The sequence below is a fragment of the Xiphophorus hellerii genome, chromosome 1, assembly GCF_003331165.1.
Source record: "Xiphophorus hellerii strain 12219 chromosome 1, Xiphophorus_hellerii-4.1, whole genome shotgun sequence".
Taxonomy (NCBI): Eukaryota; Metazoa; Chordata; class Actinopteri; order Cyprinodontiformes; family Poeciliidae; genus Xiphophorus; species Xiphophorus hellerii.
Genome location: NC_045672.1, coordinates 30,776,013 through 30,795,601, shown reverse-complemented (window position 1 = coordinate 30,795,601; position 19,589 = coordinate 30,776,013). Strand labels below are relative to the sequence as shown.

Below are 19,589 nucleotides of genomic sequence, written 5' to 3'. Positions count from 1 at the left end.
ATGATTTTTCATGGAAAATGTCAAACAGCAGAAGCTGTGGAGGAGAAAGAGAATGGAGAATCTGTTCACACTTTGCTGCCTTACTTTTTCTAAAAGCAGGAATTGATGAGGTGGCGCTGAGTTTAATTCATTGGGTTTTTATGCAGAAACTCAGCCACATTCATTACCTTGAAGATCAGAACTGAACCTGATCTTACCTCCCTGAAACACAAATCCTACGTCATAGTCCATCATAGCCCCCAGGTGACAAACTCTCTCATGCACATAAATAGTTGAAGGTCATACAAAACCGGGCCACTGTTACGCCAATGTCTCCTGCTTTGCTGTGTGTTCTGTTTTTGTAATATGAGGGTGTTTTCACAATTGATATTTCAGTAGACTTTGTTCGATTGGGGACCAAAGTTTCACATTTGTCACATTTTCAGCTGCTGCGGTTCTTTTTCTAAATGCATGGCGTCAAACCAACCAAACTCTTGGAGCAGGTTGTTCCTCTCCTCGCCTGTGGGGGTGCTCACCAAGAACAAATTACATATAAACCTCTGAAGAAGACACTGGGTTCAACTTCCCTCTTCACTGTATGTAAATAAAATGTGGTTGTAGGATTTCTCTTGTCTTTGGCTGAAGATCATCATTTCTCCTGCTAGCTATAGACTCAGATGCTTGTTTTGGTTGTATTTACCCAGAATGCTTCCTGCTTTTGGAGCGGTATCAGGGCTGCTTGGTGTTCACATACTGCACCAGAGTTCACTTTTCTTTGTCTGATTATACGTTCACACGTCCCCAGATGAAACAAACTTTGTAGGAAAACCAACTACAGCCCAGTTAAAGTGGATTAAACGGGTCTGGTGTGAATGCAGCCTCAGTGTGTTTGTTTCTACCTTCATTGCAGCCAAATCAGAAAATGAACACAGTTTTTCTGCCTCCGTTGACAAATACAATCACAGTCTTTATGTGCTTATGTCTGAGTTAAAATTTTTCTAAGTGATAAAATACTGTGTGTGCCCACTAGAGGTTATATACAATTATGTTTTATAGTGGAAAAAAAAGCTGATTTGTGCCTTTGGAATAAAAAATGTTCCCATTCTTCTGTAATGCCAGGTTATTATATAGGCATGATGAATGCTGGTTTTAAGGGACCCATTGTGCATTTTTCCTTTGGGCCCCATGAGGCTGTAAAATCAGCTCTGCTTGCACAACATAAGCAGTTTGATCAAAGTAAAAGCCTGGCTGCCCGTCTTCATTCTGGGAACAAACCCAAGAGCTGAATGTTACAGTTTTACATCAGCAATCCAGACAACAGATGTTTCTCCCATCATAGTTTCTCTTTGTTGTTGAAATGCCTAAAGATGAATCTCCAATGAGTCGAACAGCATGCTCAACATTTTGGAAAACTGTTAGGAAAATTGTATTAGTAATTATCAAATATTTGTTGTATCATGTAGCTTTGTAATTACATTTTAGATAATGTTTCTGTGTGTTAAATAACTTTGATTCTATCCTGAGACTTCCCTGGGAAATAGAGGTAACAGCTACTCTTAGCAGCTGTTGCCTTGCAGGACTTCCTACAAGACAGAGGTGTTAATTGCTCCCAGCAGAGTTTTACATGCCTGACAATAAACTCTGCTCTGTGCTTCTTTGTGATACAAAGCCGTTGCTTTGAAGCTATGCAACGTGTCTGGAGAAAGAAAGATTTAGAGTATAGATAACATGTGTCTAGATTAGTGAATGTTATTTAGCGCTGCAACCATGTTTTGACTCCACCCTTTTAGAGTTGCAGCGCCCCGTGTGGCAGGGTTTCCTAAAGATCAATAAAAGAGAGGAACAGACAGATGTGTTGCAGAGTGGTTGGAGATTTGTGACTAAAAGCACATCTCTGTCTGCTCTCCTCGCGAGTATAACAGAATCTAACTCTCTTGTCTTTCCTGTATTTGTTTAAATTGTCTCTAATAGGTATTTAGACCTGACATTATTTGGTCCTTCGCAGCCGGATGCCAATATACCGGAAGGATTCCAGCGGGCATGGTGGACCCCAGTAAAAGACCGTGCGCACGGCAAGTTTCCTAGTGGAAGCTTATCAGAACCTGTTCAAGGGCTGGCGCTCTGCCTGCCTGCTGGGATCTTACGGTTGACGGCTCTGAGGGGAAGACAGGAGAGGGTGAGTAGATTCTTGTTTAAAAGTGTGGCGAATGACTGCGGGTCATTGCGCGAATAAGAAAACCCTGTAAATTCTAGACTCTAACAGGTAAAAAAGAAAACTGAATCCGTGAAGGGCGTCCGAAGTCCTTACGTAAAAATTTCGTGGAAAAGGCGCACGGAGCCTAGTATAAACCTGCAATAAAATTTAATCAATTTGGAAAAAAAAAAAAATAATAATAAATAAATAAAAATAAAAATTTTTTTTTTCAATAATTGTAATTGGAACGGATGGCGGAGTCCGACGAGGCAGGCGTTTAAATTCCGTGTGAGTGTGATTGGAGATTGTTAAGGAAGGAAAGTTATTAGGTTAGCTTAATTTTGGAAAAGCATGGCTCTCCTTTTCCTCCTGTTAGCCGGGTCGAGCGGGGTTCTCCGTGAGCGTCCTGCAACCGCGTGCTGCTAAAAACGAAACAACAACAAAACGTGTTGACGTCACAGATCACGGAGTTTTAATCTCATACAAAGCAATCGATCACAAAGTTGCAGAGATACAGAGATATGCATTTTCTCATGAAAATAAAAAACACACAAGGGAAGACAAACGAACACAGAGACAGACAAAGGCGCCCAACGTGGAGTAAAAAGATGGAAAAAAAACTCTCCCCTCTCCGGCGCTGACCTGAAACTATAAACCAAAAGGGTGTTTCCCTATTTAATATATGCAAAGAAGGCGTTCTGCTCTTCGCCCAATTAGAACTCCCTCAGGCCCCCAGAAAAAGCCGGGACTCCCTGATTTATAGCAAAGGTGTCTGTTTTTTATCTAAGCAAAAGGCGAACTACCCCGTGGTCATCTCTGCCTGGTACGGAAGATCTCTGGCGCCAAGAAGTCTCTGACCCCTTTCGGGCTGTAAATTTTATTGCTCTGTGTGTGGGGGAGGCAAAAGGGCCCTGCTTTGTTTGAATGTCTACTATTGTGAGCTCCCCCATGCTCCACAGAAAACTGTTCCAAATAAAGTGTTGACTATCCCTTTACACATGTCATAAGATTAAGTGTATTTTTAGCATTAAATAATCATTTTCCTTAGCAATCCCCCTTTTGAGGTCTTTTTCAAAAGACCTCAATAAAAATTGAGTAAGCCTTCTAATACAGAAGCAAAACTATGTATGAAAAAACGAAAAAACCGAAAAATAAAAAGACAAAAAAAAAATAAATAAAATGACGTACCCTAATTCTATACAATCCCCCTTTGTAAACAAAACCCAAGGTGTAGAAAGACTTATCCTTTCAAAGTGTAAAATCATAAAAGAAAATCATCACAATCCTACCAAAACACAGGACAAACAAAAACCCAAAGTGTAAAACAAAAATAAAACAGGGACATACATAGAAAAAATTAGTAAGAAATAGCCTGCAACTTAAAGGACATCATTCACCACAAAATTACAATCTGCTGCTCGTCTTTTTCTGTTTTTTTTTTTTTTTTTTTTTTAAATTGTCCATCGACAGTCCCTTAAAAAATATGAAGTCTTCGTCAGGAAATATTCAAAAAATGCGCGCAAAAAACGAAACGAAAGTCCTTTTCAGAGTTCACAACGAACGAAAAACACGCAATAAAAATTAACGTCGATCCTCTTGCAGCCTGAACTCCTCGGTTGGAAACCTCAGGGTTCCACCTGAGCGTCCGTTGCTCACTGAAAATGGGATTATTATGTCAATATTTCAAGGAGAGATTTCAAGGAGAAAATGAAATCTCCTCGTGTGGAAAGTAAACCTTAGGAAACGACCTGTCACAGGTTATTAAAACAGACATTTCGTGTTCAACATGAATTTCATTAGCCTCAGAAACACAATTACAACATTCTTTAATATCACCTTCATTACCGTCAGCATAATCAAACGATGGTTTCACCTAAAAAATAAAGTTGCTTTGTTATTTTCCATCCAGGGAAATTATTTTAATCCTTTTTACCAAAGAACGCAGATTTTGAATGAGATCACATCCACAGGGCACCAGGAAAACGGCTGCAAACTGAAACGACAAACAGAGATCAGATTTTCCAAAAGCATCATTCATGTTGTGTATTCAACACAAACATCTCCAATTCACTCCGTGTCTGAGTGAAGCCTCCATCGCTCGGGACTCTGTGGCTGCTATCGTCGAAATAAGTGTGAAGCCGCTTCTCCAAGCAGCCCCACCCCCGCCTCGCATGACACAGCTTGTATGACAGAGTCCAGAGTCTCACCTGGAGCTCGGAGCTCCAGGGCAGTCTGTGTGTAAAACCATGAGCAACACATCACTTGAAACCTTATCTCCTACTTTGTCCAGTTCCGCTCAGCAAATGGTGGATGTGATCCCTTCAATTTACGTTGCTATTATTATATACTATAGCTCCAACCGATGGAAAACACCAAAACCCTGTAATCATTTGCTTCAAAAGACATGTTTCCAAAGTAACGTGTTCCCAGAATGTTAAACATATGCAGATCTTTTCTTAAACCAATCTTGTAAAAATAGGATTAAACAAACAAAACAAAACAGACACAAAAACTTAAAAATGTAGTTGTAAAGCTTACATTTACCACCAAAATGAATAACAATGTGAATTAAACAGTCCAGTTTAAATGACTTTTATAGAACAAACTAGATCTTACTGGTTGTTTGTCTAAATCATTCTACATGCATTCCTTAAACAAAATTCAAAAGAGTTAGACCTGGAGAAATTATAATGTAACAAATCCAGACTTTTTCAAAATATACCAATTTTTACCTCGGCTTTTACTTGTCGTCGAATTTAAAGTTTTATTCAAAATCGTTTTAAATGGATGTAAATCAAAAAATCAAAATCAAGTTTAGAAAAATCATTATAATCCCGCCTGTGTACTTTTACTGATTAGTGATAACTTTAATCAAGAACAGATTCTTCAACACATTTCTTAAAACATTCATGCTCCATTAAATCAATGCTCTGAAAATGGCTGACACAATAATATTTCTAATTTCTATAATTATTTTCCCAAGTCAATTAACCAAAATATGCTTCATTATCACTATGAATTTATCTATTTTCTCAAAATATGTTAGCCCATTATCAGAACATCTTTTAATGGAGAACAACTCAAATCCATTCAAAATAAGCACATATTTGACATGTTCTTCAAAAGTTTTGTTTAAGTAATATAAGTGTTTCAGTAATCTAATTAAGTAATATAAAAATAACCCATAACATATTCTCCCTCCGTATGATACATTACTGGCTAATGTATCATCATTACCTAATATGTTAACTAACGATGTCGATGAAACAGGGTCATTATTTTACTGAGAAATTCCACCCAATACTGCCCCGTCCTAACAGGCAAACTGTCAAAACAAACAGAACAATTTATTATAGCATGCTTTAAACCTTCAAGATTACTACTTTCAAAAAACATTTCACATTACAGTTGTAAAACTCAGTATTCAATTTTACTCTCATGATTATCAAATAATTCGTTGTAGAAACTTCTCAAAAATTTTCAGCAGTGTTTGACAAAGCACGTGTACCAATTAAGACTCTGCGAAGGTTTTGCATAAAGTAGCCAGAGAGACGTTGAAGAGAAGAAAAAAAAAAAAAATTCAAACACAGTTAACAAAGAAAATCCAAAAATAATAAATTGGGCCCCTACTGAAATCAACATAACAAAAAACCACACAGGTAGTAACAGAACGACGTGAGCACAAACTGACCTAACAAGACATGAGGGGAACTTAGATAACGGCTGATCAGACCATTAACACACTAAGGGGTAATTAAACACAAAATCCTAACAAATACTGGTCAGTATATCACTAAACCTACAAATAAAAAAAAAAAAAAAAAAAAAAGTAAACTAAAGATCAAATTTCCCCCTCCCCCTTTCGGAGCAAAATGAGAGGAAACTGGTAACTCAAAAATGAATTCGTGATATTTAACCAATTTCTATTTAACAAGAGAGTGACTTCTAATTTATCCTGTCTAATTATCCGTAAGTCCTGTAGATTTAACAATATTTTATCTATCTTAAAGTTTTGGTCTGTTTGAAAAAGACTGATTGTGAAAATATCTAGAGTCAGTTGCATATTGCAGTTTGTTGTTATCTGAACAATTACCTCTTACAGTTAGAGCCTGTTTCTCTAAAAATCTTCGTTTTTTCTTATCCTCAACTCATTAAAAAAAAAATCCTATTTTACTCATTGTAATTCATTCTATTTCACTACTTCCTCGTCAGCCTAAAAGGAATACCTAACATTTAAGCTAATATTTTAGTCATCAATGCTATATACTTTTAGTTTATTTATTTCTCTACCCAATCTTGTGTGTATTTATCTATTAATTTGCCAAGACAGCATTTCTACAATCCTCTGTGACCTAATTTTCTTGGCTTATTCTTTCTTTCCTTATTTATTTATTTAATTATTCATTTATTTAACCGGAGAACCCATAATTTGTTTCAATTTGTTCAGATGATTCATTTTATCAAGATTCTATCCTTTAATCACCTGCTAACCTCAACACTGCAGGTCACACTTACTGCTGTAATTGCTTAATTGTAGTAATTCAGTCCAATCGAACACACGGTGTGTCATAAAAACTGGAAATTTTGCACCATGAAACAGCACTAAAAAATTGCTCTATATTTATATGACATAAAATACCAAATGGTATCTTATCTCCAATCTCACACTCTTTCACACCAACATGAATTGCAATTCAACACAAGAACACAAAGCACATTACAAAAAACACAAAACACACATCTGGCCAGGTTTATAGTCAGTCAAAGTTTTCAGTCAGTCATCATGTTATCAAAGTTTTACTGTAATTTATATCAAATTTACTGAAATTTATATCAAATTTACTGAAGCTTCAGGAATCGTCCAATGTTTTATTAACCTATTTTCATGTGTCAATTTAATTAATTTTAAACTCCAATCTTCAGGAACCTTTTAATTCCCCGTGCACGTTTAAAAGAGAGATCTCAAAGTTATGTTAAAATCAAACCACAACCAATAATTTTGTTTTCTGGTACCAGTTTAATTTACTTAACTGTTATTTTTATTTTTATTTATTTTTAAACTAAAAGACCACGTGTCGCCATCGTCCTACTTTCCCGTTAAGACTCTTCTACGAACCATAGCGTATAGCACGTGTCGCAACTCAGTGTCCATAATAACTTCACAATAAAACGCAGCAAAATCAATGCAAATTAACACAAGCAGCGCTATTTAAACACAGCTTCTCACTCTGCACAGACGCACAGCCAGCCCGAACTCGCGCACGCACACGGCCACACACACACACACACAAGCGCGCAGATACACACATGCACACACACACACATACACACACACCCAGAGCTCTGGAGCAGACAGCCACGTGTCGCGGCAACAAGCACAGATCGCGACACACAGAAAAACATAAACACGGTGTCGGACAAACGGAAGAGACAACGGGGAAAAAATAAAATAAAATGCCGGCTTTAAAAATGCATTTCTATTCGTCACCACGGCCGACGCAACCCAGCTCAGTCACTTCGTCTTCCTGAATACAAACGATTGGCCGTGTTAAGGCACTTCGTTGTACTGAAGACAGGCGATTCAGCCTTGTTAAGCCAATTGTAAGTCTACTGGAGATGAGTCAGTCTCCGGGCCAATACAAGCCCAAACTACCAAATTGATACACAATTCCCAAATTCTTTTTAAATTCAGAGGTACAAGACTAAACCCTCCGGGGAAAAGAACCAAAAACTAAGAAAACCCCAGCCTTTTTGACAATAGGGTAAGCTAGCCCTACGTCTGGACCCGCTACAGTCCTCTTGTTTGCGTATTTATAATCCAATTACTCAACCATCGACTCTTTTATAAACACAATCTCTGTACCTGTGCAGCTCCGTGAACTCCGCGTGGCTGGATACAGCCGCAACAATCTAGCTCGCCTTTTCCAGCACACGGCGGTGCAAACAACAAAAGAATATTCAAAAGTATCTCACCTCACCGAGCCGAACCAGGCCAACGCGTGACAGATCCACCCGCTCAAAATCCGTAACCGAACGAGCCCCCAAATTGTTAAGGAAGGAAAGTTATTAGGTTAGCTTAATTTTGGAAAAGCATGGCTCTCCTTTTCCTCCTGTTAGCCGGGTCGAGCGGGGTTCTCCGTGAGCGTCCTGCAACCGCGTGCTGCTAAAAACGAAACAACAACAAAACGTGTTGACGTCACAGATCACGGAGTTTTAATCTCATACAAAGCAATCGATCACAAAGTTGCAGAGATACAGAGATATGCATTTTCTCATGAAAATAAAAAACACACAAGGGAAGACAAACGAACACAGAGACAGACAAAGGCGCCCAACGTGGAGTAAAAAGATGGAAAAAAAACTCTCCCCTCTCCGGCGCTGACCTGAAACTATAAACCAAAAGGGTGTTTCCCTATTTAATATATGCAAAGAAGGCGTTCTGCTCTTCGCCCAATTAGAACTCCCTCAGGCCCCCAGAAAAAGCCGGGACTCCCTGATTTATAGCAAAGGTGTCTGTTTTTTATCTAAGCAAAAGGCGAACTACCCCGTGGTCATCTCTGCCTGGTACGGAAGATCTCTGGCGCCAAGAAGTCTCTGACCCCTTTCGGGCTGTAAATTTTATTGCTCTGTGTGTGGGGGAGGCAAAAGGGCCCTGCTTTGTTTGAATGTCTACTATTGTGAGCTCCCCCATGCTCCACAGAAAACTGTTCCAAATAAAGTGTTGACTATCCCTTTACACATGTCATAAGATTAAGTGTATTTTTAGCATTAAATAATCATTTTCCTTAGCAAGATATAAATACCACTTGGTGTTTTATCTCATATAAAAACAGTAGGATTGTAACCAGCAAACCTCTTGAGGATGCAGAGGTAAGAACCCCCACTCGAAAGAGTTGAAGCGTGGGTTACCTCAACAGGTTGTTTCAATTGCTGGCCTACTGAACAGAACCCCAGTTTTTAGGACTCCCTAGGCGTCGATAAACTGGGCTAAATTTAAATGTAAAAAAAAAAAAAAAAAAAAAATGGGCAAAGTATAAGCAAGAATAAGCCAACACACAGTTTAAAATCAAATGACTGGAAATATGTTGAAAATCAGGATCCGCATAAAATAAAACATTTAGATAAATGGTTAACAAACTACAACTTTGACGGCCGTCTAAATTCACAGAAACTAACAGTATTGCAGGATAAAATAAAATAAAAACAAAGTCAAACCCACAGAAATCAAAGAATTTGATGTTTTATAGAAGGGAGGATGATGAGACAAGTTTCAGAAGTGTGAAAAGGCAGGCAGACGAGCAGGGAGCAGCAGGAGGGGGAGGGGACGTAGCTGAAGTTACCAAATACCAACATAACAAAACAAAAGGGGAGGAAAAAATAGTACAAAATGCAAAACTATACCCCGACTTGCCCGCACCCCCACACTATGAGGAAAAAGGTAGTGAGGGACCTATTACTAGATCACAAAAAGCAAACTTTAAGTGGTCTAAGAACTGGGGAGAAATTTTGGTGCAGGGAGCTGTAGCTCCCACTGGGCTTTTTCTCCCTCCCCCATGTTGCCCTTCAGGAGAGCCAAATAATCAGCCACACATGACTGATCTTTATCCTATGATACAAGTAGCAAATCTTAATGCAGGAGAAGATGGAGCAGCGCCCACGATTCTAGTATATAGAACGTGGACCCTGGAGGATATAAAAAAGGCGCTAGAAGGGATCACACCTCTTAAAGAGGATGTGAACCGCTTTGTTGAAGACATGAATAACATACGTGAATCTTATCATTTAAACGGAAATGAGGTTCAACAAGTCTGGATGACTGCTTTAGGCAGTGACTGGCATCATGTTCGAGGAGATTGGACCCCATTATTAGCAGGGAACCCTCCTCAAGTTCTTGCACACAATAGTAACGACTTAACAAACAGAGTTAATGCTTTAGCAGCAAGGACAGTTCAAACATATCAACGCAGAGCAAACTACACTGAGATAAGTAGAGTCAAACAGAAGGAGGAAGAATCGTTTGACGAATACAGCCTGTAAATGACAAAAGAATTAGAAGAATAAGAACAAAGGCGCCTTTGGAGACAGCTGATGCTTAAAAGCAAAAAGCAGGACAGTTGTCTGCATTCTTATTATTGAGCATTCCCTTTTCTAGTGAAGGCGTTTCTCTTGATTCCGATATTGTTATAGTTAGTACATTTTTAAATACATTCCATATACTAGATTAGTACTTGTAGCTTTGGTAATATACTTTAATCTAATACACTATTGCTATTAATATTCAGAAGGTATATCAGAAATTAAACCTAAGTGTTTCCAAGATTCCTAAGTTTGTGAACAACTCCAGATGCAACTCTAAGCTCCTGGGGAACCCCGACCTCTGACCTGTTAGACGGGGAAGATACTCTTTATGGCCTCCTAATTTAAAGCCTTTCAGGAGCATGTTATTTTATGGCTGCTTTAAATTACAGCCTTGCCAGGACAATGTTTGTCTCTGAAGTCCTACCTTGCATCAGCTTGTCCAGATAGGAATGTTGATCAACTTAAACACACATGGCATTGGCTTGGCTGTATTGAACCATCAAAAATAGCCTTATTTCCTTAACAATACCCAAAACAGAGTTTAGACCAAAAGTTAAGCAATATCCTTTAAAAACAGATGCACAGGAGGGTATAAAACTAGAAATTAAAGATCTTATTGTGGCAGGAGTCATAGTGCAGTGTGAAAATTCTTCATGTAACACTCCTATTTTTCCTGTAAAAAAAAAAAAAAAAAAAAAAAAAAAAAAAAAAAAAAATAAAAAATATTATTCAAGTAATATTCAAGTAATATAAAAGATACTGATAAGAGGCATTGCTCCGATAACAACAAATTGTAGTATGCAACCGATTCTAGATAGTTTCACAATCGGTCTTTTTAAACTGACCAAAACTTTAGGATAGATAAAATATTATTAAATCTACAGGAATTATGGATGAATAAGACAGAATAAAATAGAAGTAACTCATTTGTTGACTAGAAATTGATTGAATATAGAAAAAGTGTGCTACACTGTACAAATTTGTTGTTAAAGGATAATATTAAGTTTGAAATACCTTATGGGATAATGGTAAAGATCATATGGAACTTTTGTAGAGATCAGGGGACTTGCAGCCCCCCTTGCAGCCGCTCCAGGGGGGCCACAGAGCTGGGCTGTAACTGCTACCCCACAAGATTCAACTAATTAACATGTGAAGCTTTTTGCATACCATTATTTTTTAAGTGTGAAGTAACCCCCACTTGCAGTAGCTCAGCAAGACAGAACGAGAGGGTGTGATGTAAATCACTTTCGCTCCCAACATCTAAAAGTACCTCCTGACAAAATATCAGTAGTGGTACGACGAAAGGTTTTTTTTAAGTTCAAATTTTACAATTAGAGACTAAAACATATCTGATGCTTTACGTGCCAAAGCCTACTAAAGTATTTAAAGAATTGGGAGTTCTTCCTGACATCCTTATCGGCTCTCTTTCCTGCCATATAAGTCAGTTCCTCCGAGAGGTGAAAGGGGGTTTTATGGTGGGCTCCAGAATTTGTTTTATGGTCTGACAATAGAGATTGCTCAGAATAGGGTAGTGACTTTAAAATAGTAATCTTGAAGATAAAGCATGCTAACATAAATTGTTTTGTTTGTTTTGACGGGTTTTACTTTTTGGGAAAAAGGCAGCATTGAATTTGGTAGAATTTCTCAGGGAACATCATAAACCTGTTTTATCAACATCGTTATTTAAAAGTAGTGGAAATGTGATGCGTTAGCAGATAATGCATCAACAGGGGGGAGAATGTTATAGGGTTATCTTTTATATTACTTGAATATTACTTGAATAATATTTTTTAATTTTGAAGAACATGTTTGATCCGTGTTACACATAAAAAGTGAAAGGAAAGATATGGTCTGGTGAAATATATGTTTCTTTTGAATGGATTTGAGTCGTTCTCCATTGAAACATGTTCTGATAATGAGCTAAAGGATTTTGAAACAATAGATAACAAATTTATAGCGATTAATGAAGCATATTTTGGTAAATTAACTTAGGAAAACAATTATAGAAATTAAAAATATTATTGTGTTAGCCATTTTCAGAGCATTAATTTAATGGAGCAAGAATGTTTAAAGAAATGTTTTGAAGAATCTGTTATTGATTAAAGTTATCACTAATCAGTAAAAGTACTCAGGTGGGATTATAATGATTTTTCTAAACTTGATTTTTGTTTTGATTTACATCCATTTAAAACGATTTTGAATAAAACTTTAAATTCAATGACAAGTAAAAGACCTAGGTAAAATTGGTATATTCTGAAAATGTCTAGATTTGTTAAATTATACATTGACATTATAATTGCTCCAAGTTTAACTCTTTTGAATTTTGTTTAAGGAAAGCATGTTGAATGTTTTAGACAAATAACCAGTAAGATCCAGTTTGTACTATAAAAGTAATTTAAACTGGACTGTCTAATTCACATTGATATTCATTGTTTTGATGATAAATGTAAACTGTACAACTGCAGCAAATTTTAAGCTTTTGTTTATTGTTTTGTTTTGTTTGTTTAGTTTTATTTTATAAGATTGGTTTAAGAGAAAGATCTGCATATGTTTAACATTTTGGCAAAACATTACTTTGGAAACATGTCTTTTGAAGCTGGTGATTACAGGGTTTTGTGCATTATTTCTCTGTTATTACCTGTATCTGTATATCCTACATCTGCGGAAAAACTGATACTCTCTTTGTCTAGTGTTTTGTTACAGAAGAGGCAACACTTACAGAAACGTGAAGTGACATGGAAAATACAGATATTGATCCGACATACATCGATGCCATCGGAGTCCCTCGTGGAGTGCCTGATGAATATAAATTAGTTGATCAGGTTGGTTTTGAATCTACAATTTGTTGGTGGTGCACGATTGACAAAAACGTAGACAGAATAAATTACATCCATTACAATGTGCAAAGACTCGGAAATTGGACACAGGCTGGTTTCGAGGCAGTGCATGAGCAGCTGGCTGCTACTTCACTGATGGCTTTCCAGAACCGTATAGCTCTTGACATGCTGCTGGCTGAGAAAGGAGGGGTGTGCATGATTTTTGGAGAAAAATGTTGCACATTTTTACCAAACAATACAGCAGCTGATGGAAGCTTAACGAAGGCCATTACAGGGCTTCGAACCCTTAATGGCAAAATGAAGGAACACTCTGGAGTGGATACTTCCATGTGGGATGCATGGATGGATGCCTTTGGGAAGTATTAGAAATCTTGTGTCCTCTGTCTTAGTAACAATTGCAGTATTTGCTGCAATTTTGACTTTGTGTGGATGTTGTTTTGTTCCGTGCCTGCGTTCTTTGTTTAACCGTCTCATTACCACAGCGATTTCACCCATGGAGGACCAGATGGCACAGATGTATCCTTTATTAGAGAAAAAATCTGATGTTGACAAAGAATACTCTGATGATGACTCTTCTGACAGGTATCCAGATCCTAATTTTTGGACTGGGTATAACCCCTGAGTGTAAAAATGTTTGCTTTCCAAAAAATCATCTCCCAGTTGAAAATCATTTGAAGTGACTGGTTTTGAAGGGATATGAGAAGTACACCAAATATCTGATAAACAGGGCGGAAATGTTAGGAAAATTGTATTAGTAATTATCAAATATTTGTTGTATCATGTAGCTTTGTAATTACATTTTAGATAATGTTTCTGTGTGTTAAATAACTTTGATTCTATCCTGAGACTTCCCTGGGAAATAGAGGTAACAGCTACTCTTAGCAGCTGTTGCCTTGCAGGACTTCCTACAAGACAGAGGTGTTAATTGCTCCCAGCAGAGTTTTACATGCCTGACAATAAACTCTGCTCTGTGCTTCTTTGTGATACAAAGCCGTTGCTTTGAAGCTATGCAACGTGTCTGGAGAAAGAAAGATTTAGAGTATAGATAACATGTGTCTAGATTAGTGAATGTTATTTAGCGCTGCAACCATGTTTTGACTCCACCCTTTTAGAGTTGCAGCGCCCCGTGTGGCAGGGTTTCCTAAAGATCAATAAAAGAGAGGAACAGACAGATGTGTTGCAGAGTGGTTGGAGATTTGTGACTAAAAGCACATCTCTGTCTGCTCTCCTCGCGAGTATAACAGAATCTAACTCTCTTGTCTTTCCTGTATTTGTTTAAATTGTCTCTAATAGGTATTTAGACCTGACAAAAACCTTCAGCACAGCACTGCCTGGACCAAGAAGGTTGCTGAGGATTTCATTAGTGACTTCTGCCCTCGTTAAGCAGATTTGGCACCTGATGGTGGCCGTGTCTCTAAATAAATGAATGTCAATGAGCCACAGAGCGAGGTGTGTGAGGTTCAAGTAGTGAATCACCTAGTTTCAAGCATCTAAGCCAGATGTCTGTTGTCTTGCAGAAACTGGGCCCTCTATCCACAGCCACTTTATGCTTTGGTTTACATAAATTCGTGTAAACCAATAGTACATGAATAGTTTTTCTTTAAGTACTCTATCTTCCTCCAAAAGTTCAAAAATGTTGATGTGAGATTAACTGAGCTAGAATATGTGATTGCGTTTGCTTGGTGTCTGTTGTGACGGACTGGCAGCCTGTCCCATCCAGGTATCACCGCTTTCACACCATAAACAGATGACAGAATAAGTGAATATTTTCTGTCAGCATGAAAAGGCTTCAGACTAAGAAATATCCATGTGATCTTGCCTTCTGAAAAAGTTTTCTTTAGAATAATCACAAATCTTTTCTGAGCCCAAGTTGTTATTTTTGTCGTTTTGTTCATTTCGGTTGCGCTCGCATCGCTCTGAGAGGACGCGCCAATCTGCACAGATGAACGCAGCAAATTGTTTCCAAATGGAAGCAGAAAACGGAGCTTTCTCTGCTTACTGTTCTCCTGTCTGAGTCTGAAGCGTTAAACACCAGACGTCGCTGAGACAGGAGCTCTTATAACAGCAATTAAGCCTTCACTCAGCCAGGGATTACAGAGGAAAGGCTTTGTAATGGAGTTGGAGTTAAACTCGCTCTATTATTGTGCCGTTGCTACCAAAATAAATTGAAACCACCTGGACTAATGTCACTCGAGCTGCTAATTTTCCTGCAGTAATGTTTGTTCTGTATCATGTGGCAGACTCTCAGATTTAATAAAAGCTCTTCAGTGACAAGTATTTATCTACTGCAGCTTATAAATTGTGCATCTTTGAAGGCTTGTTCAGAATTTGAGCACTTTAAGGAAGTTATATTGTTTTGTAACTGGAAATTGTTGCAATCTCAACTCGCCTGGCTCAGGTAGAACATTATTTTTGTGACGAGGTTACAGTGCAAACAGCAAAAGTAAACTATTTTTGATTAGCAAAAATGTCACAGAATATATTTCTGAAAAACATATTGGTGGTATTTGCCTGTGTGAATGAAGCCTAAGTGAGTTGGTGTTTCTGTCATGGGGCGGTGTGGCGGTGGGCCCAAACGCAGCAGGCAGTAAACGTAGAAATACAGTAAGTGGATGTTTTAATGAAGAAAATCAACCAACAAAAAATCCAAAATCCAAGGATACAAGAAAATCTAAAAACAAAACAAACTGGAAACACGAGGGAACAACTGGAAGCATGGGTAGTGGCGATCAGGATGATGGGATGGACTGGCGAGTTGTGACTGGGATAGAGGAGCTTAAATACTGGGAGGTCAAATAATAAAACTAATTCTGAAGCGAAGAAAGTGCAACAGCCTCTTGAAGCACTTTACTCTTTACAAAAGCAAATTGCATGTCTTACAAACGTTTAGGTCAACAAATCATTTTAAAAACCAGTGAACTTCAGATTCAGATCCTGTCAAAAGTTTCATCCAAATCTACTCTGTCATTCCTCCCACTAACTAAACCCTGAATAAAATGGCACAATGCTTACATTATACTAACGGTTCATTTAGATCAATTTCAGTTATTTGTTATGAATGAAAACAAAAGGCAGGAATCAGGAGTGTTGATGCTTTCTGGGATCAGCATTAGTTTTCTCATGCTGACCAAAACAACTGCAAACATTTGACTTCACATTGGACTCTCATGCAGAACTGACACACATGTCAGCTTCATAGTAAAAAAACCAAACATTTTTTTTTAATATATTTCTGTTTATGATGCACCTGAATCACACTAAAACAAACACAAAACTCATGGCTGGATGTAAAGCTTTGTGTGCAGGAGAATCCGCAGAGCAGCTACAGTCCAAGATTAAAATGAAAATATAAAAACATTCGATTCCCAGTAAAGTTACTGGATTGCAACATGTTAGAGTCAGTGGTCGACGTTTTATCAGGATGCCCCAGTTTTTTGGGTTTTTTTACAGAAAAACTCCGTATGTCCGGCTCCGTCTTGTGATAACAGTAGTTTCTGGAGCTGAAGGCTCTTTTAGATGAAGCGTCAGTGGCAGGAATACAAAGAGGCTTCCTGCTGCCTGCAGTGTCGGGTCGTGACAGTGAGATGCCTGCTGTCTGCTTTATCTCTTCAGTCCTTTCCCTCTCCTGTGGTCACACACTTTCTCTGGGAATGTACAGTAATATGCAACAGATTCAAAGCAGTACTACTTCCTTACATGCTGCCTCTGAGGAGCAGCGCTGCTGTTCAGCCGTCTTCATCAGCAGTTTTTAGGACCTTCTTCAGGTCTTTTGTTTTAAGACCTTAAAATATTTTGTGAAGTATGTGCTAAAAAATGAGGAACGTGTTGCAACGCATGAACTGAAACTGAAATTCAGAGTTTTGTCCTCCGTAAACTGGGAAAAAAATACAACAAATTGCTGGGATAAAAGCTGAGAAAAATCAACCTGCAGATGATCATCCGGTGTAACGCTGGATTGTATTATAATGATTGTGTTGCTATTAAATTGTGCAATATTTGGTATTTTAAGATACTTAAGTAAATAAATGTAATCTGAGTGTCTTTATGTGGGATTTCTTGTAACAGAAACTACTTGAAAAAGTATTAATCACAAATCTAAGACCTTTTAAAGTAACTGTATGTAACTTATTAAAAGAAGGTATTACATATTTGTTACAATTATTATGTCATGACAGACAATCTGTGTCTGATGACATGGTGAGTTTTAATAAATGTGGAAAAAACATATTTTTGTATTTTCCAGCTTTAAATTCGGAATGAAGTCATAAAAAGAATATCTGTAAGTCAGAAACATGATAGGCAGCAAATGAGGCTGAAGTTTTAAAGCAGGAACAAGCCTTGGATGAGATTTCTGAAAGATGTTTTCTTCTCCTTAGTGGGGTGAGTAATGTTTCCTCCTTCAGTGGAAATTAGAGTTGAAGAGTTGAAGCAGACACTAACAGAGCTTTCAAATGCCAAAGCAGGGCATAAACATGCTAGTTCCACCATGTTTATGTCCTGCCAACTGGGAACCAGTTACTCTGGTGCCTTTCTTCCAGCTGCTGACTTATGGCTCCTGCCTGCGCAGCTTATGGATTCTGTTCAGCAGGAATCCCCAGTGATGAACTGCTGTACTGTGAGTTTGTTCAGCTGCAGGTCTAAGAATGTCTTTTTGCTTTCAGGATGTGTGTGAAGGCACCTTTCAGGACATCTTAATGGCACCAGACATTGCTTTTTAAAAATGTAACTTTCTACAAGAAGAAATGACTGTGTGTTTGTGGCAGGCGCTAAATGTTAGCGTCTGCTGGTCCAAATCTTAAGAAAAACTTTACATGCTTACATAATGACCGTCCATCTAATTTTTCTCTGGACTCATTTATTTATACATTTATTTACAGATTAGTATATTTCCATGTGCATTCTTGTTTATGTATTTATTTTATCTTTAATAATATTTAAATCACTTTCAATATCACACTTATGCGTATATTTTTTAGACATTTTATATTGCGTATTGCTATGTTTGTATGTACCAATACTTTAGATGGAGTAGCTGTCAGAATGTAAGAAATTTTCTCTTGAGGATCAATAAAGTATTTTTTATTCTCAAGCCATTCGATTAGTTGCCTCTCTGGCTTCTTTCTAAACATAATATTTTTTATCCAGAATAACTGATTATTATGCAGATCAATTATTTTAGTAACAGTTTCTGCAGTCGGATGAATTCTGCTTAAGCACAGAAAAACCACTCACACCAAAATTTTATTCAAGTTCAAAATGACTTTTTTGATCCCTGAAGGGAAATATAACAGATTTTATTATCGTAGAGACTGATGGCAGGAATCTCCTGTAGCAGTCTGTATTCCAACGAATTTGAAGAAGCCTCTTACTGACTCTGTTTTTCTATGCCAGTTTGATGAAGAGGATGGTCAGAGTTGTTCACAGTTTTCTTTAAATCCTTCTCTTATGTATGTACATAATACTTACTGTATGTATCCAGTCTGTCATGTTTGGTATGTTTATGACCAAAACACAGACAGGAGTTCTGGATGGTCATGAAATACATATTTTAATGAAACAACAAAACTACAAAGAGAGGAAAGTGCAATAAAAGTGGAAACAAAAGGTAAAGTAACAGTAGAGCTTAAACATACTGAGCAGGGAGCAGAAATGACAGAGGAACAAGGAGAGCTAATTACTGGTGAGTGGCTGCAGCTGTGGAGAGGAGCAGGCAGAGGCAAATGAGGAAATGATTAACAGCTGGAGAGAGGAGCAGGCAGAGGCAAATGAGGAAATGATTAACAGCTGGAGAGAGGAGCAGAGTGGAGGAACAATGTGAGAAAAAAAGAAACAAGAAGGAAGAATGAAACCTGAATGTAAAATAAACAGTAAACAGAGAGAAACACTGACATATAGAAACAAATAAAAAACTAAAATAAGGAAACTAACTGGACTTACACAAGACATGAACCAAGAGCGTATGCTATGATAAAAACAAAAATGGTAAAGAATTAATCATGACCATGGATTACAAGTTACATTTATTTGAATAACTTTTATAAAAGTTATTCTGTATTTTAAGGAGTAGCTTTGTTGCACCATACTCTTTAACTTTAAATGAGTAACATAATTATTATAAAGCATCACTAATTTTACCTCAGTTAAATTTCTGGCACCTACAGTTTATGTTAAAGTGAGACTTCTTGTTTTGCTTCATCATGTTACTGATATTTTATATCTACTGAGTCTGTGAGCTACTTGGATGTCAAATAAAGTATTCATTAATTTTACTATAAAAATAATCTGGAAAAATATTTCTTCTAATCAAATGTGGTTTTTTTGCAATTATGTCAGGTATTTATATTTATTATTATTTTTAGTCTATTTGCACTTAACTTTATATCTTTGTTTGCCTGATTGCCTCATATCAGTTAATAAGTCATTATGTTTTGATCTCCAAAAACATATACATATATTTTACTGAATATATTTTTACCCTCACCAGAATATATATATATATA

At 37.4% G+C, this 19,589-nt stretch overlaps 1 long non-coding RNA gene across 1 annotated transcript in view; it reads left to right on the top strand.

Annotated features, from left to right (window-relative positions):
• Nucleotides 1-2,697: 2,697 nt before the first annotated feature.
• Nucleotides 2,698-19,589, top strand: part of LOC116718334 (uncharacterized) — a 27,507-nt gene continuing 10,615 nt past the window's right edge. Inside the window, exons 1-2 of the long non-coding RNA XR_004338916.1 lie at nucleotides 2,698-3,593; nucleotides 11,208-11,212. This is a non-coding gene — a long non-coding RNA (uncharacterized LOC116718334). The remainder of the gene's footprint in view (nucleotides 3,594-11,207; nucleotides 11,213-19,589) is intronic.